This window comes from Nannospalax galili, unplaced genomic scaffold (assembly GCF_000622305.1).
Source record: "Nannospalax galili isolate Female #2095 unplaced genomic scaffold, S.galili_v1.0 scaffold599, whole genome shotgun sequence".
Lineage (NCBI taxonomy): Eukaryota > Metazoa > Chordata > Mammalia > Rodentia > Spalacidae > Nannospalax > Nannospalax galili.
Window position 1 is genome coordinate 2,285,158 of NW_008343079.1, and position 23,079 is coordinate 2,308,236.

The 23,079-nt window shown below is 43.6% G+C and overlaps 1 pseudogene; it reads right to left on the minus strand.

Moving 5' to 3' along the window:
• Positions 1-300: 300 nt before the first annotated feature.
• LOC103738871 overlaps positions 301-23,079 on the minus strand; it is a 28,126-nt pseudogene continuing 5,347 nt past the window's right edge.

Sequence of the window (23,079 nt, forward strand, 5' to 3'; positions counted from 1 at the left end):
GGAGGAGGGCTTTGAACACTAGGGCCAGGAACATTGTGGCAGATTGTAGTTGCTAAAGCTTGCTACAACAATATACCCATCTTGCATGTTTTTCTGGAACTTTGACATTGAAACACCTCCCACTGAGCATGTGTAAGGGTCTTTAGCCCCTCCTCTTGAACTTGGGCAGACTTTTGTGATTGCTTTGAGTCATGGGGTATGGAGACGTATCACATGAGTCCCAAGGCTAGGACAAACACTCATTTTATTATTATTATTATTGGTTGTCAGATCATCTTTTATTGAAATAGTTTCTCTTGCTTAACTAGCTGAGCATTCTACTGCACCACTGTTACTGTCATCTACGATGTCATGAGGGTGGTGGCCATCCACATTGCAGCCCACAGATCGTGCAGTACCCAGGATCTCTTTAATAGTTCCACGAAGTTCTCTGGCTAAGGACCAGTGCCAAATCTGTTGGGCAGTGTTGACAGTCTCATCAAAACTGATTATTTCCACTCTGCTTAATGTTTTTCTGCTTCTTTCTGTCTGTTGGTGGCTCCTTGAGGGCTTTGATGACCAGGGCAGAGGCAGAAGGTACAACTTCAATCTGGGCCTGTCCTGAATAGTCAGTTTCACTGTAATCCTCAGACCTTTCTAATCCCCGGTTGCCTTGGCAATGTCATCACCAACTTTTTTTTTTTGAGACAGACCCAGGGGCCCAATCTTGGGGGCCAAGGCAGACATGGCACCGACTTCGCCTTTGGTGCACCTGAGATAGACCTAGGGCATAGGGCTGGGCTGCAGGGCGATCTGGTCCTCCCTCCCCGTTGCTGGGCTACCCACCAGGGCAGCTCGAGCTCCAACCGCAGCCCCCACCGAGGTGAGGGCACGCACCGACCTTTTCTTTATTATTTTTATTTTATGTGTATGAGTGTATTGTCTGCATGTATGTAAGGGCACCTATGTCATGCAATGCCTGAGGAGGTCAGAAGAGGGTCCCGGATCCTCTGGAACTGGAGTTATGGACAGTTATTAGCCACCATGTGGGTGCTAGGAATTGAACCCTGGTCCTCTGCAAGAGCAGCCAGTGCTCTTAACCACTATGCCATCTTTCCAGTGCCTCCACCCCCACCCCCATTTTTCTTTCTTGCAATACTTCCTCTTAGAACCCAGTCACCATTCTCTAGCCCATGCTGAGTGATTTCATGGAGATGCCACCTGAAGACCCCATTGCTAGCCAGCATGAGCTGCTAGGCAGTAAAGATAACTCCAGATACTTCTAGCCCCAATCTTTATGCTTTCCCAGGTGATGCCTCAGTTAAGGTGGAGCAGAGATAAACCACCCTTGCTAAGCCCTGTTTAAATCCTTAACTCTGAGCACCTGCAAGATAATGGTATGCCACCCCCGAATGATTGTGTCATAGGGTGGGTTGTAATCCATCAGGAGAAACTGGAACAAACATGCCTTTCCACAGGAAGCCTTCAAGGATGGAGCAGAGATGTGCTCAAAGCAGTGCCAGGAGCCCACACTACAAGGCAGTAAACAGCTCATCTCAACAGCAGTCTCTTCCCTTTGCTTGCCTCCTCCCCCAACTCCTCTCCTTCACTCTCTTTCTTATTCTATTTTGTTTTTGCACAGAGAGGGTCTCACTATGTAGCCCAAGTTGCCCTTGAATATGTTATCCTCCTGCCTCAGCCCCATGAGTATCTCTTTACTTTTAAAAATTTTGCCGTGAAGAAACTTTTGATTTCATATGGTCCCATCTGGTGATACTTGGGGCTAGCTCCGGTGCTACTGATGTTCTGTTCAGAAAGTTCTTGCTTACCCCAGTGTCCTGAAGAGTATTCCTTGTGCTTTTGTAGATGTTTCGGAGACTCGGGTTTTAAACTAAGGTCTTTGATCCATTTTGAATTGATTTTTGTGCAAGGTAAAAGTTTCGAATCTAATTTCATTCTTTTGTAAGTGGAAATCCTGTTTTGCCAGCACTATTTAGTGAATAGTTTGTTTTTCCCAATGTATATTTTTGCCTCCTTTTTCAAGAATTAGGTGGGCATAGTTTTGTGTTCCAGTGTCTACCTGTCTGTTTTTATGCCAGTACCAAGCTGTCTTTATCACTATAGCTCTGTAGTGTAATTTGAAGTCAGGTACTGTGATACCTCTAGTTGTGTTCTTACTCTGTAGTTCTGTGTTGATCCGTCATGATCTTCTGTGGTTCCATATAAATTCTTGGATTGTTCTTTTCTAGATCTGTGATATATGACATTGGAATTTTGATAGGTATTGCATTAAATCGGAAGATTAATTTTGGTGGTATGGTCATTTTCACAACATTTGTTCTGCCACTCCAGGAGCATGGAAGTTCTTTCCATTATCTAGTACCTTCCATATCAACAAACACATAGAGAGCCCACAGAATAGGAGAAAATCTTTACTAGATATATCAGAAAAGAGGATAATATCCATAATTTACAAAGAACTGCAGAAATTAAATGCCAAGGATATAAAATTGCCAATCAACAAATGGGCTAATGAACAATTTTCAGAAAAAGAAATACAAATGAACAATAATTATTTTCAAAGGTGTTCAACATCTCAAGTTATCAGGGGAAAAGAATTAAAACTACTGTGAGGTACCATCTCACCCCAGTCAGAAGGCTACCATTAAGAAGTACAACAACATAAGTTGGAGAGGATGTGGAGAAAGAGGAAACATTATTTATTGCTGGTGGAAGTGCAAATTAGTACAATCATTATGGAAATCAGTTTGGAATTTCTTCAAAACATTAGAAATAGAACTACCATATGACCCAAATCTCACTCTTGGCCATTTACCCAGAGAACTCCATATCTCCTGTAGAGATATCTGCACCCCATGTTTATTGATGATTTGCTAACTATAGCAAAGAAATAGAACCAACCTAGTTGTCCATCAACAGAAGACAGATAATGAAAACCTGGTACATATATAAAATGAAATATTATTCGACTCTAAAGACAAATCTAATCAAATTCACAAGAAAATGAATGGACCAAGAATGTAAGTATCAAACAAGGTCACCCAATGTCAGAAAGTAAAAAACCACGTTCTCCTCATATGTTGATCCTAGCCTATAATGTACACATGTACATATGTAAACAAATGCATGTGTGGGTATACTATAACATTTAGAAAGGAGAAAAATAAAGTAATTTTTAAAAAGCATACTAATGGATTCATGTATATAGTACACTTCATGTAAGTCCTTTAAATCTATCTCAAGATATAACACATTTTTGGTGCAAAATAAATCCTTACATGAGCAGTGGTCACATGTGATCTCATAAGATGCTATTACCTTACAGGAAAATCTGAAATTTGATTTATGTCTTTTCATTCTCTGAATATTTTTGTGTGCTCTATGTTTTTGGGGTAAATGCTAATAAACTTTAAATTTTTTATCTATTTACTTTTTATTTTATGTGTATGAGTGTTTTGCTTGCATGTAAGTGTACCTGTGTATGCAATGTCTGCAGAGGCCAGAAGAAGGCACCAGATCCCCTGGAACTGGAGTTGTGGGCAGTTGTTAGGTGGGTGTTGGGAACTGAACCTCGGTCTTCTGCAAGAACAATCAGTGCTCTTAACCTCTGAACCACTGCTCCAGCCCTTTGTAAATGCTAATAAACTTTAATTTAAAAAGCTTGGACCCCAAATTCCAGGGGCTGAGTTAACAACACCCCTCAGCTATTCACATCACATTCTCATGGTAATTATTTCTGTGCCCCAGTCATATGCCACCTCTTTATCTAAAGATAGCCATTTTCGTTTGTTTGTGTTTATATTTTTGTTTGAATATGTTCTCACCAAGCATGTTCATTGTGTACATGCATTTTATACAATTAATGTCATACGGCTGGGTCCCTGGCTTCTTCACACCCATATGCATGTCTTCACACAGACCATTCAATCCCCCTGATTTCTCCCCTAAACTTGCTATGACTCTTTCTGAGAGATGAGGCAGTACTTCCACCAAGGGAGCAAACATTTTTCCAGGCTCAAAAATGTGTTAGGGCCAGGCCTGGTGGCACACACCTTTAATCCCAGCACTTAGGAGGTATAGGTAGGTAGATCTCTATGAGATCAAAGCCAGCCTGCTCTATATAGTGAGTTTCAGGCCAGCTGGAACTATAGGGAGACAGTCTCAAAAAATGTGTTAGCAGATGTGTCTCCCAACCCCTGGTCCCCAAAGCAGGAAGGTCTGATATAGATGTAGATAGGAAGAAATGCCTTGCTTCCTACATCTCAAGACTTGGACCTTATGCTCAGAAGCAAGCCAGTCACCTTGACCTTCCATTGGCCCTGATTTCAGAACTACTGATGTAGCTGTCCCAGTTCCTACTCACCTGGAAAGCAACCCACAGCAGCATTCTCCGTGCACAGATTTGTCCTAGGTCACATGGCAAAGCCAGGACAATGAGGCTGAACTGGCCACTCCATGTTCTGATCTGAAGTCTGACCCATGGTCCATGCCAGGTGACATGGCACAAGAGGCTGCTGCTTTTCTGCAGAGTGCCCTAACCCTGTGCACACGAGGAGGAATGGCAGTGGTCTGGTCCTCTGTCCCCAGGCTGTGATCTTTCCAGCACCAATGGCAGAGTCTGGTGCTGAGACACAGCATTGGAATATTTTCCAGCCACCTGATCTTATCTTGAAAGGACTGCCTTCTCCTGCCTCTCTCTGGCAGATTCTGGCTTTGGGCATGCTTTCTGCTGCTGTCTCTCTAACTTCAACCTGCCACTTTGGGATCCAGCTGGAGCAGTTTTACAGCCAACAGAGCAAACAGTATGTTCGAGCTGGATCAAATGAATTATCTGTCGTCTTTTTATGTAAAACCAAATACAAAATGTTTCTGTTTTTGTCTTGGGAGTGATATACTGGGCAGAAGGGCAGTGTGTTAGGTGTAGTCCAGGCCTCTCATCTTGTAGGGTTGAAACTGAGGTCAGAGGGACTTGCTCAGGGAGAGTGACTTAGCAGAAGCACTCTCAGGAGAATTCAGCGTCCTGAGCCTCAGCCTATTCTTTGGCTGTACCAACTGCCAGTCCAGATTTGATCCCCTGTAGGGCTGGTTGTCCTTAGTGTACTGCAGACACAGACGTGCTGCAGGAAAGCAGTGGCCTCCTGCTATGCTGCTGGACCACTGAGCCTGGACCAGGCAGGGGTCACAGAGCATCTTGCACTGTATCGTTGTCCTGGCTTTGCTGCTGGTTATCTGTGTGAACCAGGACAGATATCTGCCATCCTCTGGCTCAGTTGCCAACTTTGGGAGAAAGAGATACAGATTGTGAGACTAAGACACCCACACCTTTCACTCTGGGATTGGACTTCAGGGAACTTATTCTGGAAGGGTAATCCAAACGCTGTCTGCTCGGAAGTGCTTGCCACCCCACCATTGGCCAGTACATAGTATGTCTACAAAGGTTTTCTGAGAAAACAAAATAAAACAACAACAAAAGGGGAAACGCTATGTTTAGAAAAAAAAAAAACCAACAAAACCTTCAAACAGTATTCATTCAAAATCATAAATAAAGTATATTCTCAATTGTGTCAAAAATAGTTTTTTGTTTATTTTAAAGGGAGGAAATAGCTGGGCATGGAGGTACAGGCCTGAGATTCCAGCTACTCAGGAGGCAGAGGGAGGACGAATGTGAGTTTAAGACCACCCAGGAACTTATTAAAACCCCATCTCAAAATTTAAAAGAACACTGGAATGTGTTAATAGCTCAGTGGTTCAGCACTGGCTCATTATGTGCGAGGCCCTGGGTTCAAGCCCCAGAACTATAAGGAAAAAGCATGCCCAAGCTTGCTTAGGTAATGGATGGGTTTACAAACAATAGTTTATCTTTTTTTTTCTTTTATCTTTTGCATTCTCTGTCTCTTTCTCCCTCTCCCCTTCTCCTGTTCTTTTTTTCTCCTTCTACAACACACACACACACACACACACACACACACACGCACACACCCTGCTTTTAAAGTTTAAAGACACACACACACATGCACACGCCAGCACACACACACGCATGCACAAACACACATGATAGCCAAGGCTGCCACCTTCCTCTACAACACACACCCACACACACACACACACACACACACACACACGCATGCATGCGCGCGCACGCGCACACACACACACACACACACACGCACACACCCTGCTTTTAAAGCAGGAAAATAAACACTTAAAAACACTTAAAGCATCAAAAAAGAAAGAAATATTTCCAAACAGCCTTTTAAAATAGTTTTCTAAGCACTTTTCCAGCATCTGTTGTCAGATTAATTCTTACAACAGCCCCAGGGATGACTGCTGGATTTGGATGCTATTCAAATGGGGATGCACAGGCAAATGAGCAGAGGACTGAGTGGAATGGCCAGTCAGGAGCCAGGCTCCTGGCTTCGGTGATCATTGCAGCTACCTCTCAGAGCCACAGGCAACAGCAACCAAGGATGGGACAGCGCAATTGCTGGGCAACCTGAGATGTGTTTGCTGATGAGATTGCCACTCCCTCCTCTGTGCTAGGGCTGAGGAAGTGGTAAATACTGCAATCACACAGAGGCTGCCTGGCACCTATATGACTAGGCCTAGGGCTCAGGAAAGCAGGTCTTGGCCCTTAAAACTCCCAAGTAGGAACTGAGTGGTGTCAATTGGGGGTGGGGAGGATGGGAGGAGGGTCAGGGTGCCAGGAGCCAGGCAGGACATCACACTCCAAACCATGCTCCACGGAACAGCCCTAGTTAGCAATGGATTGCCTTCCCTAGTCTGGGCTGCCTCTGCCAAGGTTGTGTTCCACAGGAGCCAGGGGTCCACCAGAGGTCACCGGCATTTCCAGCTGCCTTGACACCCCTTCCTACTTCTTCTACCCACCTCTTGTTGGAACCTCAGCAGCTCTCTGGAGAGGAATGCAGGCCTGATGGTTCTGGGTTAAGAGCTTGGAAGGAGGTCAGGGCCAGTTCACAGGGTGACCTGCAGCAAGAGTCAAGAACCCATGTGTTGGAGACATGATCTCTCCCTCAGAGCCAGGAAGGGGCACAAGCAAAGCCTCAGCACATCATGCTGCCTGGGGAGCAGTTTTGTCACATTTTATTCATGTTATGATCTCTGGGTAATGGATATGTTCTCCTCAGCCCCTTGTCCCAGTGTTCCATTGCATGGACAGTAGCTCTGTCATTGGTGCCTTGAGAGATGCCACCACGTGACCAGTGTGGGAAGTTATTCTTGATGGGAAGAGGAAGGATGCAGTCCTTCCCTGAATGGGGAGTTTCAATGGTCGGTCACTGGCTGGATGGAGTATTGATGAGGAGGGTGTGGTCTGGGAAGAAGTGCTAAAATGGAGGCAGTTGGTCAAGTTGAAGGCCTCGAGGCTGCTTATGGTTCTGTGCCCCCCACCTTGGCCTTGTGAGGGTGGAGTTAAACTATGGGTTCATGGGTCTGTGATAAATACAAGGGCAGAGCACAGTGTTTGAAAGAGTCTGCTGGGGTGACTTGGTTGTTTCCATAAGATTGACCTTCTTATGGTCTTCATTTATAAAGCAGCTACCTCTTGATGCCTGGCAGTGAGGGGTAAATGACAGTGTATCATATTAGAATCACTGAGGACCCTGTGTATGAAGATTCCAGGGTCCTCTTGGTTCAGTGGTCAGGAATGGAACCTGGACATCAGCATTTATATTCTGTAGATACAGCTGATGCATGTAGTTCATGGGCCACACTGGGGGACCACTTGGCTGAAGGTTAACTTCAGGCATAATCTAAACAAGCTCCAGAATTTGCCTTTTGACAGCAGTGTCTTATCTCTCATCTGATAGTACTCTCTTGGTCTTAGTTGCTACTGAGATGCCTCTCTGAGTGTCTGCCAGTCCCCATGGTGAAGAAGGAATCTGTATTTTCTCAGTGTTCAATTTGGGGTACCAGAGTGCTTCCCACCATAAGTTACCTGGTACTCTAGTGTCCTGTGGTACCAGAAGTCAGTCCTTCACTATTTCTAAAAACTCTGAACTGTAACAAAACTTAACCACTTTGGGTTGCTTTGGGTACAAAGTAGATCCTCTTGGTACATTGAGGTTGGCTGAATTCATTGCAGGGAATGTTTATTGAGTACCCACTGTGTGTTGGACCAGGCTAGCTCCAAGTGTGCTTGTTTTAATGTTCCTGATTCATTAATGTGTGAGCACATTAGCTGTTAACTAAGGCACTCAAGCAGGCAGTGTGCCTGAAACACAGATTTCACAAAGGAAACAAAATAATGATATTTGAAAGAAGGTGTTTGAAACTCTAATCTGGATATCTAGCCCATCATATATGGCCCCTGGAGGCTTGTTGATAAATGAAAAATATTTTACTTGCCTTCTCTCTTTTTTGTTGGAAAAGACAGCATGTGGTCTCCTTGGGAAAGATCTGTCCCTTGAACATGTTTCAGAAATTCTGATTTTACTTAGTCCAGGCCCTGGGGGAAAGGGACTGTTTCTAGGAGAAAGTGACTTCCTTACACAGCTGTATCTAGGCAGGGCTGAGGTTACCATCTGTAGCCCTCTAACTATCCCTCTAACTGGTTTATGGACAGGCCATGTGCAGCTTCTGGGATCCCTAATTATGCCTGATATGTGGGGAGCTTAAATGGTTACATTTAAGGCTTCAAATATTAGCAGATGACTCCTGCCCTGCCTGAAGCCTAGTGATGGATGTGTTCCATGTACTGATGTATACCAGCCAGCCGAAAGCCCATTAGAGTTTAATTAAGCACATTCTTTACTGGCAGCAAGTGTAGACTTCTGGGGTTGAGCAATAGAATGCATTTGGGTTTGTGGTTGCATTTTGAGCTCAGTTCTTCCTCCTTTTTTTGGGATTTCAACATCAACTCTACATTCAGAGAAACTACTGGAGATTCTTCTTTGGTTGGTCAGGGCCACACATCTCCCCTTCTAAAATTTTCTCCAGGTGACTCTAAATAGCTTGGGACCTCCTGAGGTTTGGCCATATGTAATCTGTTCACTAGACAGCACCAGCTGGGGTGTCTAGCAGCCACATGGACCCTTAGACATTCTAGAACAAGTTCTGGAGTTCCCCACCAGCTGCACTCAACTACATTTATTCTTCCTTTCAAAGTATGTCTCAAGTGTGTAACCTCCAATAAAGAAAGTATCCTTTGTGATCAGTCTGTTGTCAATGGATGGAGCAGATATTTCTTTGATTCACAAGATTTCCCTGCTTCTTGAGAATTTCTAACCATTGCTCCTATCCCATAATAACCTGAGTAAGACCTGTTACTGTCCTTGCATAAACACATAGCTCTTCCCTTTCCTTCCTGTAGCCTAGCCAAGATAGGGCTGGAAAAACTCACAAATTTGTATCACTAGAGACTCAGAAATGACAGAGGGAAATAAACCAGCATAATATAAACCAGGATGCCTGGTGTTCACGGTAGACTGGTTCATGGCTGAAGCCTGAAGATCCTACTCCATTCTTGCTCCTCTCTGCCTCCTGATAGTGGGCCAAATAGATTATATGCCCAGTTACCTTGAGTCCTGAAGTCTCCACCCAGAAGAGGTGGAGCAAGGTCCTCCTCCTGCTTATCTGTTTGATCCTGCTGCTTTCCCCAGCATTCCTCTCTTCCCCAAATAGCTGGTGCTAGAAATAACATCTCCTTTGGCTACTATAGTGGTATTACGGGCTCCAACATTGCAACCAAACCAAACTAGGACATGGTGCCCCTATTTTCATTGTTGTGTAGAAGTTTCTTCTAAACCAAACATTCCCTCTTGGAAAAAGGAGGTAGGCTTACAAGACTTGGGAAGCTCAGCAAGTTACAAGATTTACAAGGCATCTTGCCAGGGAAGAGGAGACTCTGAAGCAGTCTGCAAATTGGTCAGGGATCTCCAAGACTGCACTGTGAATCATTACACATGCTGGGGTGGGCTTTTTGGGGATGCAGCTGCTTTCTAGTCCCCCATTGTTCTAGTTTGTTTTTTTTTTTTTTTTGCTGTGACAAGCACTACAACCAAGGGAAATTTGAGAAGGGAAAGGGTTTATTTCAGCTTACACTTCCAGATCACATCTATCATTGAAGGAAGTCAGTACACGAAATCAAGCAGGAACTGGAGCAGAAACCAAGGCAGAACACTGCTTGCTGACGTGCTTCTCTCACTGATTCTCTGCTAGCTTTCTTATAGAGCCCAGGCCTACCTGCCTAGGGATGGTGCCACCCGCAGTGGGCTGGGCCTCAGTTAAGACAATTCCTCACAGACATGGTCACAGACCAATCTTATCAAGGCAATTCTTCAATTGATGTTTCCTTTCCCAGGTAACTCTAAATTGTATTAAACTGACAATAAATGCTAACCAGGACACCCATGTGTCTGTAAATAAACCCCCAACACTCATTGGTTCATCAAACTAGACTTGAGTGGAATTATTTCTTTGAATTGTTGATGGTACTTGGGGTGGGCAGACGTTTGTTCATGTCTCCCCAGGAGAAGTTACACAATAATGAACACATATCACATACACTCTGGCCAGTGTTTCTGCCACTACAAAGTTTCTGGTCATCGCTTGCCCATCTATAGAAGATTCCCATCCAACCCTTGACCACCACCAGTCTTTCCCACATTGCTGCATTGGATCCTCACACTATAGAATTTTGCAGCTTAGCAATGCTCAAACTATCCAGTCTGAGTATTTGCTTACCTTATTAAACCATCAAGGAGGAATCCCAAAAATATTTTGTTTACGTGAGTTATCTGTTAATATTTGCTATCAGTATTAGAAACAGAAAAAATTTTAAATTTATTTATCTTTATAATTAGAAGAAGCATTTCATTACAACAGCATTGACATATTCAATAACAATTTCCAGAGCTAAGATGCATCTCTTTCAAAATTGGCTGTAAATTTTTAGGTTTACAGCTGAATTGATACAGTTATACCATATTGTACTCAGTATAAACCCTATAAGACATAAAATTAAATGAGGTTTTAAACTTTAAAAAAGATCTCCATTTCATTATTAAAATACAGTTTCATACAGAAAAATTAATTTTTAATACAATTGACACTAAGATGCATGTGCATTTCTAATCTCTATATATCTGATTATTACTAGTCACAGTCGGTTACTTTCTGATTTTTATTGAATTTTTGTGTATTTTATACAGAATATCTCAAAGAATCTTAATCATCTTTATACCCCCATCCCCCCTGGCACCCTCCTACAGCACCCCCCCCGAACCCATATACTCTGTCATCCATATTAAGGCCCAATGTGTCAAGTCAGTGTCCCCAGATATTCCCCTGTGCAAGTCCATCCACTGAGGACTAGTCAGCCTATGTAGAGTCTCTTGTTTTAGGAAGATCAACTCTTCCTCACCCAGCAGTAATCATCTGCCAGTGTTTCCTCAGCTAAGATTGGGGTCTGCTGTTCATTTCCCCAGTTCTATGCTGGGTTTTTGTCTGCCTGAGTTTGCCTGGGACTTGTGTATGCTGACATTGCCATAGAATCACATGAGCAGGGTCCCAGGAGCTTGTAGGACTCTGTTTCCATATGGTCACGCACCTCCTCCCTGGCTCTTACAATCTTTCTGCCCCCTATTCCGTGATGGTCCCTGAGCCCTGGGTGGGTAAAGTAAAAACAGAAAAATTTAACGGACGTAACATTCACTATATATGACTATCTAACATCATGTATGGGTTGTTTGGAAAACATTGGTTCACTGAGTTGTATGTATGGTCTCAATACTGACATACTTCCTACCCAACATTTTTTTTCTTTTGGTCTTTTTAAGACAGAGTCTTCCTGTAGCCCCAGAAGGCCTGGAACTTGCTGTGTAGATCAGGCTGGCCTTGAACTCACAGAGCTCTGCTTGTCTCTGCCTCCCGAGCCCGAGTGCTGGGATTAAAGGTGTGTACCACTACACCTGGCTTTTCCTACCCAACATGTAAAGGCATACTCACTATATCCCTACTGGCCTGTCATGAGGAAAAATCCCTAAATACTGGAAGCTGTCAAGCTCACAGTGGCAAACATGGTTTTCTAAAATCTTAAGACTCACTTTAAAAGCTCCGATTTTATTACTGGCAGCAAATCTTGTCAGTTGTTTTCCTTGAACTAACACTCACGAGATTTGTTTCCAGGAAAATGTCTGCCAAGGCCCAAGTCTAAGTAACCAGAGTCTGTCAGCCAGTTGTTTCTCTCAAATAGAAACACATTTTCTGAAGGAAAAAAAGGGAGGAAGGAAGGAAGGAAGGGAGGGAAGGAGGGAGGGAGGGAGGAAGGAAGGAAGGGAGGAAGGAAAAATAAAAAAGAAAGATGCTCATTACTTATTATATAGACACACAAAGGATTTTTCCTTGAGACAATCATGATGCCTCTCTTATGTGGCAAATTTTGGCACTGATCAGCCCAGGACAGATGTTGAAATAATATACTGTTCAAGGATGGAGAGTTAACAAAGTCAAAAACTGTACTATTTCATTAAGGAGGAGCTTAAGTGAAACTGACTTACTTTATTTAAAAATGTACTTAATTAATGTGTGTGCCTGCGTGTGTGTGTGTCATGGTGAGCATGTGGCAGTCAGAAGACACTTTTGGGGAGTCAGTTCATTCCTTCTACCATGTGATTCCTGATCATCAGGTAAGCGTGTTTACTCACTGAGCCATCCTGACTTTTATTTTAATTGAAGTTTTGCAATTTTCATACAATATAATTTGATGGTATTTAGATTTCCTTCTCTATCTCACCTCCCCTTACTGATCCCCATCCAATGTAATGCATTCTATTTCATATGTAGATTATATGTCTTCAGATTCTAATTTGTGTCCTAAATGTCCTTCAGTGTGAGTCCAATCACTGGAGCCTGGTCAACATAGTGAGAGTTACATCCTTGCAGGAAACTGATTCTCCCCCCTCTCGACAGCCATCAGTTGCCAATAGTTCCTCAGGTAGAGTTGGGGTTTCTTACCCACTTCCCCACATCTATGCTGGGATTTTGTCTGTTTGAACTTGTATGGGACTTGTGCATACTGTTGCCATTACTGTGAGTTCATATAAGTAACTGGCCAGCTGTAGGGAAAACTCTTATTTCTTTGTGGTCATCCATCACCTCCTGTAGTATACTTTGAGAATGGGGATGGTAAAACCTCTAGCAGTTCCTTTATTGTTCAGGATTATTTTGGCTGTCCTGTTTTGTTTTGTTTTGTTGTTTTGGTGTGTGTTTCCATATGAAATTTGAGATTATTTTTACAATTTCTGCAAAGAATTGTAAATTTTAATGGGCACTGTATTGAATTTGTAGACTACTTTTGATAGGGTAGCCATTTTCACAATATTAATCCTACCGATCCAGGCGCATGGGAGGTCTTTCCATCTTCTGGTATCTTCTTCAGTTTCTTTCTTCAGTGTCTTGAAGTTTTTATCATACAAGTCTTTCACTTCTTTTGTTAGATTTGTTCCAAGATATTTTATGGGCCTTGAGGTTATTGTGAATGGGATCGTTTCCCGGACTTCTCTTCGGTATGTTTGTAGTTGGTATATGGGAAGCTATTGACTTGGGGGTGTTAATTTTATATCTTGCTACTTTACTGAATGTAATTATCAGATCTACAAGTTTTATGGTGAAGTCTTTATGGTCTTTTACATATAGAACCATATCATCTGCAAATCAGGGTACTTTGTAACTTCTTTCTTTACGATTTGTATCCCTTTATCTCCTTCATTTGTCTTATGGCTCCAGCTAAGACTTCCAGTACTACATACCCTGACTTATTTTTGTGCTTCTGTTTTTACCATGATGGTAGGAGTCAGGGGGCAGTGCGAGCTTGCCCAGTGCAGCTGCTGCCTTGCCCTTTGCTGAGTGATGGCAGCTTTACTCACTGCTGCTTTTGTAGCATTGTTGCAAACAACACAGAAAAGAGGTGAACAACATCTTTGTTGCATTATCAAAATTATTTTGACTTTGTGGAATCCTTGAACACATTGTCCTTCCAGGGATCCCTGAGGTTCGTGGTGAGAGGCAACACGAATTGAGTTATGGAATGCATAGGCCCCAAAGTTTTGTGGATTCACAGATTCTCTGGCTTGTTACAAAGAGAAGGTAGAGAAAGCTGAGCTGGAAGGAGTAGAAAGACTGCTTAGAGGCCATGAGTCAGCCGGGCAGCTAGTGTCTGTCCGACCTCACACAGGTGGCACTGTGCCCCTTTTTCATATCTCTTAGCTGGAGAGCCTCCTAAAATGGTCAGCTATTCAGTGTCTCTTGGTCTGCTGATAATCTTTCCAGGTGGAGTGGGCAGGAAGCCATCTAGATCATTCAATGATGGGTGGGGCATATAGCTTTACCCTCTTTTGAAGGGTAAGAAAGATGTCTTCCAGAAAGAGTATATGACTTGCCAAGAACACAGCAAGTAGCAGAACAGAGACCTGGGCTCAGACCTCTAGGCTCTGCTCAAGATCTCTGCTCTCCTCGCTCAGGGCTTGTGCAAAGTTGGCAGCCCTGACCATGCTAAAGGAATGCTTCAGACCTGGGACACATGCTTTTCTTAGCTCATCAGCCAATCTGGCGTGGTTTGCCCATAAATACAAACAAAGCACACTGACACTGTGAGTGGCTCCAGGACTGAATCCAGTGACAGTTGCAGAGATTTCTTGTCTGGTTTGTTCACTACATGCCATTAAAAACCATAGATGCACAGGACATGATGACTCTTACCTGTAATCTCAGCACTTGGGAGGCTGAGGAAGGAGGTCTGGAGTTTGAGGCCAGCCTGGGTTACATAGTGAGACCCTGTCTTTTCAACAACAGCAAACAAAAAACAAAATACCTAAAACCAAAAACATAGATGCTATTCATTTTGTATTTCCTTGGGATGCTATGGACTAGACAGGAGAGTGCCAAATCTGAAGACAGCAAAGTGGGGTTTTGGTTTCCTTGATATTTGGGAGCTGCTTGACTTGCAGCCTAGCCATCATCTCTGTGAGCCACAGTTTTCTCATCTACAAATCAACATAGTAGGTGCCACTTATCCTAACTTTGCTCACCGGGTTGGTTTTGAGCATCAAATGGCATGATTGTTATAAATATGCCTTTACATTGTGAATGTCTTTGAGAAAGTTGGGTTTGCGTAGGGCAGCTACATGCATAGATTATTAACCATGCAGTGTTAAATGGAATCCTGCTTTGATCCATGAGGTAGGATAGACCTTTCAGGCAGGCAGTCTTCCTTAACCAAACCCTTGACATTTAAGCTCTGTCAAGATCTGAACTGTGAGTGGGGCAGACCAGGTAAGGAAAGCAGGTAGACCCCAAGTTACACCAGAACTGTTTGTTTTCTAGTAGCTCAGCTGGACAGGTGTGGGTCTGTGTGTGGTGTGTGTGGCCCATGCAAAGCTCCACAACTCCTTGTCCCTGGGCTTTCGCACTGATGCAGGCTGTGATCCTCGTACTGATGCAGGCTGGGATGCAGGCTGTCCCACCACCCACAGGCGGGCCTGCTTCCAAGGCCCACTTGAGATGAGGGGAGGCTCTTCTAGGCTGGGGGCCAGGCGAATTGGGGTCAGGCCAGAGTTTCCTGTCTTCTCAGGAAAAAAAAAGGTTAACCCCATTCAGTCTCCTGTGAAGCCCTACTTTCTCATGGTCCAGCCAGGCACAGAGGTCTGATGCACATCTCAGGGACCTGGAAGAAAGGAAAACTTGAGGTACTAACATTTGAGCATGGCCCCAGACACTTGAAAAGAACATTCTAGCAATAGCTGAGCACTGCTTTTCTTGTCTTCTGGAGGAGCTGTGTGTGTAGTGATAGGAACAAGGACTCCAAAGCCCCAACATCTGAATTAGGAGGATCCTGCCCAGACACTAGCTTATCTTTTTGTTGGTGTTTTGGTTTTTTTTGAATAGGGTTTTACTCTATAGCCCAGACTGACCTAGAACTCACCAACTAGCTCAGGCTTGCCTCAAACTCATGGCAATGCCCCCGCCTCAGCCTCCCAAGTGCTGAGATTATAGATTTGACCCACCATACCCAGGTCTTATCTTTAACTTAGGACAGTTTAAGGATACTTGCCCCCTGCCATGTTGTGGAAAATCTATGAATTAAAATATGTATAAAGATAGTACAGTGCCTAAATCACATATCAGCATTAGCTACTGTATTGCTATTGGTTACTATTATCGATTTCAGAATTCCTAGAGCCTAGAACAGGAACTGATCAATATCTACAGCGACTGAGCTGAGGAGTAACTCAGTCCAATGGGGCAGGGGTTCTGATGGGGTACCTCTCAAGTTGGGATTTGGGGGGAACACCCAGACTACACTGTCAGCATCTTCACAGGCCCCTTGAAATCTGGTTTGTGGTAGACATTTTAATGCGGTTCAGAAAAGAGGAGTAAACGTGAAGCATCTCACACCTGCCACTCCTCTATGGTGCAGGGCGAGGGCTGCTGTCCCACCACCCATAGGCGGGCCTGCTTCCAAGGCCCACTTGAGATGAGGGGAGGCTCCTCTAGGCTGGGGGCCAGGGGGATTGGGGTCAGGCCAGAGTTTCCTGTCTTCTCAGGAGAAAACATGGGTTACCCCATTCAGTCTCCTGTGAAGCCCTACTTTCTCATTTCCCATCTTTTCCTCCGACTCTTAGAGGCATATAAATGTACATTTAAAGTTTTAATTGATGGGGCTGGAGAGGTGGCTCAGCATTTAAGAGCACTGGCTACTCTTGCAGAAGACCTGGGTTTGATTCCCACCGCCCATATGGCAACTAACAACTGTCCTTAACTCCAGTTCTGGGAGATCTGACACCCTCTTCTGACCTCCATGGGCATTGCATGACATGTGTGCACTTACACATATGCAAGTAATACACTCGAACACATAAAATAAAAATAATAAGTAAAATATTTTTTAAAAATTTAATTAACACAATGATAATCATACATATTTGTGAGGCACAGCATGTTTCAATATATGTACTTGGTATGATGACCAGATCAGGTAGCCTTCTATCACCTCAAATTGTTATCCTGATATATATAGTAAGTCCTTTGAATGAATCATGCTTTGCTCAGGCTTAATTGGCAAGTAAATTGGCTTCCTCTTTCAGATTACATCAGAAGATGGGTTGGGGAAGGTGCCTGTGCTATGATGTTTGGGAAAGAGACAAGCAATATTCTTTGTAAAAGTAGAAAGTCCTCCAGCTGGCATGATGGGAATGTGTGCTCTCATTTCCTGCATGTCTCCAGGCTGAAAACCAAATGAAAACCAGGATGTTGCCATGGGCTTTATTGCCTTTCAGTGGTGCCACTGACTTAACTTAAGCTGATGTTTTGAAGACTTTTAGACCTTGGAATGTTCCTGCTTAATCGTTTCAATAAAAAGATGATTAAGGAAATACTTCTCTACATGATAAACTTATAAAAAATTTATGCTTGTAAGAATGTTGTACTAATTTTAAAAATTGAGTAAGACCCACTGGGAACAGATGCGTGGAGCTGTGCTACATCTAACTTTATCACAGTTTAGATCACATTAGTGAAGATAGGCTTTGGTTTGAATTTATTTATTTATTTATTTATTTATTTATTTATTTATTTATCTATTTATTCATGTACGAGTGTTATGCCTGCTTGTGTGTAATTGCACTGGTGTTATGCAGTGCCCATGGAGGACAGAAGAGGGCATTGGATTCCCTGGAACTGAAGCTAAAGATGGTTGTTAGGGACCATGTGAGTGCTGGGATTCAAACCCCTGTCTTTTACAAGAACAGTCAGTGCTCTTGACCACTGAACCATCTCTTCAGCCTCTGGTTTAAATTCTTTATTGTAAAAAGATTTTGGATTCCAAATACTGACTGACTGATGGAAGACAACATGTGATTTAATGCCATGAAAGCAGAGTCACAGAATAGAAAGGTGTTTGTTGCTGCAAATACATTTTGGTGAGGGGAGAAGGAAGGAAAAAAGGAAGGAAGGGAGAGAGAGAAAGGTACAGGGAGGAAGGAAAGCAGGAGGGAGAGAGGGAGGGAGGGAGGGAAGGAGAGAGAGAGACAAAGGGAAAGAAGGAAGAGAAGGGAAGGAAAGATTCTAGTGAATTTCTTTAGAATTCTTTCTCTTTTTCTGGTCTTTTTGAGACAGGGTCTCCTTGTAGCCCCAGCTGGCCTGGAACTCACTATCTCACAGAGATTCACCTGCCTCTGCCTTCTGATTGCTAGGATTAGAGGCTACCGTGCCTGGCTTAGAATTCATTTTTAAGAGATTTATTCTGCGGAACACTTTCTAATATTCTCTAATGGGAAGATTCTGGAAATAAGATTTAGCAATGTCTCTTCACAAATGCTTCAGAGGTTTTCCTTGCTTCGTTTTCCTCTTCAAGATGGCCTGCCACCTGGTTGACCCACATTCTAGTCCTATGAATCCTGCCCCAAGTTCTCAAAGGAAAATTTTCATTCAGTGATTGGTTTTCAACGTTTTTACTATTTTCTCATTTATGCCTAAAGAAAAAAAAAAGATAATTAACTGGGAGCTAGTTTTGTTACAAAAGCATAAATATCACATTGTTCAAACTCCCTTTACTGGCATGGTTTGAGCAAGTATATGTGCGAATGTGACTGGCCAATTATTTCTGCACCACTGGAGAGACGTGAAGGTATTTATTCTTGCTGAGATGCAGCAAGGGGCCAAGTCAGAACCAACATGCCCCTCATTTCTATTTCACCTTGTAGAGAATGTTCTTTCAAGAGCATTTACAAACAATAGGCTTGTTGGGACAAACTGAGAAAGAGTCAGAATTGAGGATGTTTAGTCTAGAGAAAGAAGATTCAAGAGGACAAGAGAGCTGACCCCAGGCATCTGAGGGCTGCCCTGGGGAGAGAGCAGATTTGTTCTGTGTATCCTAAGGAAGTAGAACTGGGTCAGAGGGAGGGTGTGAATCTAGGGCTCTAGATGCTGGAGTGTGAATCTCCCTAGCCTCAGCTGTCCAGGGACAGTGGTGACAGCTCCCTATTGGTGGCTTGTTCCAAACAAGCCGGGAAGTCCACTTGGCAAGCATGCTACAAGGGAGGGGGTGTGCCAGCCTTGGATGAGAGCCAGTGTTTGGCTCCACACTTCCGGCCTTTTTGAGTATATTGCCAACTCTGCCTCCGTAAACACAAGAAGGCGCTTTAAGAACAGGATGCTGGGCCAAGGGAATGCCTTATAGAGCTGTGAGGGGACATAGAGACTCAGCAGGGGCCTTGCCAAGAGCCCAGGAAGGGAGGTCCTAGATGGCCAAGTAGACACCAGCTTCCCCAGCACCATTGCTCTGAGGGTGGCATCTTGGGGAAGTTAACCAAAATCTACCAGAACTAAGTTTTGCTCATGGCTGCCTTTCTTTTTATCTCCTTTTTGTCCGGGCCTGAAAGTGGGAGTGGGGCTGGAGTGTGGTGGGGAAACCCATCATCTGCTCACCAGGAACTACAGACTGGCTAGGAGAAATGCAGCAGAAAGCAGCAGGGGATAGGAGGGGCACGGATGGGGTGCTTCCTGGGGCTCATTAGAACTGCCTGGAGACTGGGGATGCGTCACAAGGGAGCTGGTGTGTGAGATTTATGTTGAGTGATGGGAGAGATTTCTCAGTGAAATAAAGGGGGCAGATGTGAATCTCTATCATAATTTTCTATCATTTTTTTCTCTTCCTAAGTGGATTAGTAGTAGGATAGCAATGGATTCTGTAGTTTTATTTCTTTCAGGCATCCTACTAGTCACTCTTCCCCCTAAAGATACAAGTATATGTGTCTGTAACTATTCTCTCTTTTTTTTGGTTTTGTTTTGTTTTTGTTTTTTGAGACAAGAGTCCCACTTTGTAGCCCTGGCTGGTTTGGAACTCTATATGTATACCTAGCTGGCATTGAACTCACAAAAATTTACCTGCTTTTGCCTCTCAAGTGCTGGGATTGAAGATGTGCATTGCCATGCCTTGCTGTAAATATTTTATTTATTATTTCTATCTTATGTGTATAAGTGTATTGCCTGCATACGTGTAAGTGCACCCATGTTGTACAATGCTGGTGGAGGTCAGAAGAGGGTGTTGGATCCCCTGGAATTGGAGTTACAGATGACTGTTAGCCACCATAAAGATGCTAGGAACTGAACTCAGGCCTTCTGCAAGAGCAATCCAGTGCTCTTAACTGCTGAACCATCTCTCCAGTCCCTGTAACTATTCTCTTTAAGTGAAGGACTAAACTCATTTATCAATTGGAGCCATGGGTAGATACCAGCAGAGGAGTTAATGTTCTTGGAGATAGGAAGGACAAGAGGTGACGGCTGCAGGAGTAGACAAAGGATATTGGGAGGAAGAATATGCATAGACTTAAAGGTGATTCACCACATGGCATGATCATTGATCATAGTGACAGTTCACAACAAGCACTGTGCTGAGATGAAGTCAACATGGTGTCTACCCAAAGAAGCTCCCATGCAAGGTGGCTGTGCAGGCTATAGTGATGATCCGGGTAGGGAAGTAAATGCAAGAAGCACCAAGGGCCCCAGAGTGTAACTGGCTTGTAGAAAGACCCTAGTTGGGAAGTGCTCCACTGTGCCTGGGAGCTATGAGGACCAGGCAACCTCTGAGAACAGGGGTGGGGGGTAGGGGTGGTGAAAATGCCTATAAGACTTCTGAGCCAGACTCTCACACATAGAATCCTAGAGTTGAATCTTTTTCAGCCAATCAAAGGGACTTTTCTCCCCTTTCATTCAAAAGCCTTGTCCATAACCACCCAGTCTTGTGTTCACCCAGACTCAGCTTCCTCTCTTGTCGAGTGGCTCTGGTGATCACAGGCACGTCCTTATATTAGAGGCTCAGATAGCTTTTAGGATATCCTATTTGTTGGTGGGAGGTGGACCTGACCTTTAGGCAGAGTTACTGAGCAAGTGAGAGCTTTGCTTCTTAGGTAACAGGACCATGAGGAGGATTGCTCTCTAAGGAGGGGAAGTGTGGCAGGACAGCCCACGGGGTAGACCCATCCCTTTGCTAATTTTAATCACTTGCCATTTCTAGCTTCCTACTGATTAAGAAGTTCTAGCTTCCTAGTCTACTAACCATAGCTATTGGCTCCTCATTCCTTTTTCAGTCTGTAAGATGGCTAGCCCGACAGCTCTATCCCAAATTCATGACAATTGGTCAAGTTGATTTTTAGAATAGAGGAAGAGAAGAAGATTGCCTTCTAGCAGCCTGGCCCACTTCAGGTTCATAGAAACCACTTTGCTACTCACAGTCAGCCATTTTTAACCCTTGTGAGTTTAGGGCCTCCTTTCTTTTTTTTTTTTTTAAGATTTATTTTTATGTGTGTGAGTGTTTTGCCTGCATGTATGCAAATGCACTCATGTGTGCAATGCCCACAAATGCCAGAAGAGGGTGTTAGATCCCCTGGAACTGGAGTTACAGATGGTTGTTAGTTGTCATGCGGGTCCTGGGAACTGAACCTGGGTCCTCTGCAAAAGCAGCAAGTGCTCTTAACCACTGAGCAACCTCTCCAGCCTCCTTTTTTTCTTTAATTTGCATTCTCTTCTCCATCTTTAACACGGGAATACATGTTTTTATATTTGCAAATATCCCCATTCCAGATAACTTGGAGAGAACAACTTTAATTTCAGTTTTTATTCTTATTTTTATATGAATATAGATATCTTTATGCAAGTAAGACTGTTCCTATTAAATGATAACACAGCAATTACCATGCCCTGCTTCAAATAGTAACTATTTAAATTTTCATGTTTGCAGTAAGAAGAGCTTCAGTGAATGATGTCAATGGCGCTTTGAGAGAGGTAGTTTCTAACTTCTGGGGTTAATGGACTAAAATCCTGTGAGGAGTGTCGAGTCACAAACAGCACAGTGTGTAAAGCAGGAAGACAACCAAAGCAGGAGGTTGAGAGTTGGCATTGTACAGCCTATGGGTCAGCTCAGCACTTAACTTAATCTGAATGAAAGACAAAACCTAAGAAATTTTTGTAATAGCTGGTGATTGGCCATGGAAACCAAAGGAAAGAATCACTGGTTCTGAATGAAGACTTGAAAAGTATTTTGGAGGAGATGACATTGAATTTTGACAGGAGAATCATTTGGCAAACTTAGAAAATGATGTTGGCAGAGAGAATAGGGATACCAAAGAAGGCAAATGCTCTCGAGGCACTACCGACATCCCCTTGGCAGTCACCAAAGCTGTGCTGTAGGCTTGTGTGGTGGAATGATTCTGGCAGAAACCCACACCGTGTGGCTGATGGGAGTTGGTGGGCATGCACCCCAGTTCCCAGCTCAGATTTTATGTTTCCCAGTAGAATCAAATCATTAAGCACACTCAGCTCTTGAACTGGGCTTTCTGAGAACTGGTTGAGGCTTCAGGGGAGTCCTTCACATCAAACATTCCTTCTGGGATTATAAGAACCAGGACTCAAAGTTCCAGTCACTCATGAAGAATGCTGTCAATACGAATGGCCAATAAAGTGCTTCTTCTACTGACTGCCTTTTTTTCTTCCCCACTATCCTGCTGGTATTTTCTTGGATTATCTCCTGATCTACTCCCCCAAAGATACTTACACTTGAATCCTTATCTAAGGGTCTTAGAATCCACTCCAACACAAAGGCTATTTCAGTAACTGGAGCAAAGATCTGTAGTGGGGAGAGTTGGACACATTTGGGGAACAGAAGTATTCCATGATGACTAGTGACTTAGTGATCTAGTGGGATATGAGACTAAGGAGCCATGAGATGAGGTACCAGAATTCTGGATGAAATAATCCAACTTTTCTGCAGTCAGTGGGAAACCATGGGGTGGTGTAGGTGGTGAAAACTTCCTCCATGGTCTTCAAGTGTGTGCTTCTGTGGTTGAGAACTACAGGCTATATGATTTTCTCTCAGCCCGTGCATTCTCAACATGCATGTGAATATTCATGCATGTGGTAGGAAATGTACTGGAATGGCTCTCTTTGACATGTTGGAATTCCTTTAGATTGATACTTGCCCCAGTCATCTGTGTCTCCCTCCCACACCTTCCACCCTCAATGTAACCACACTGGCTCATCATCAAAGAGAGGCCATAATATCTACCTGCA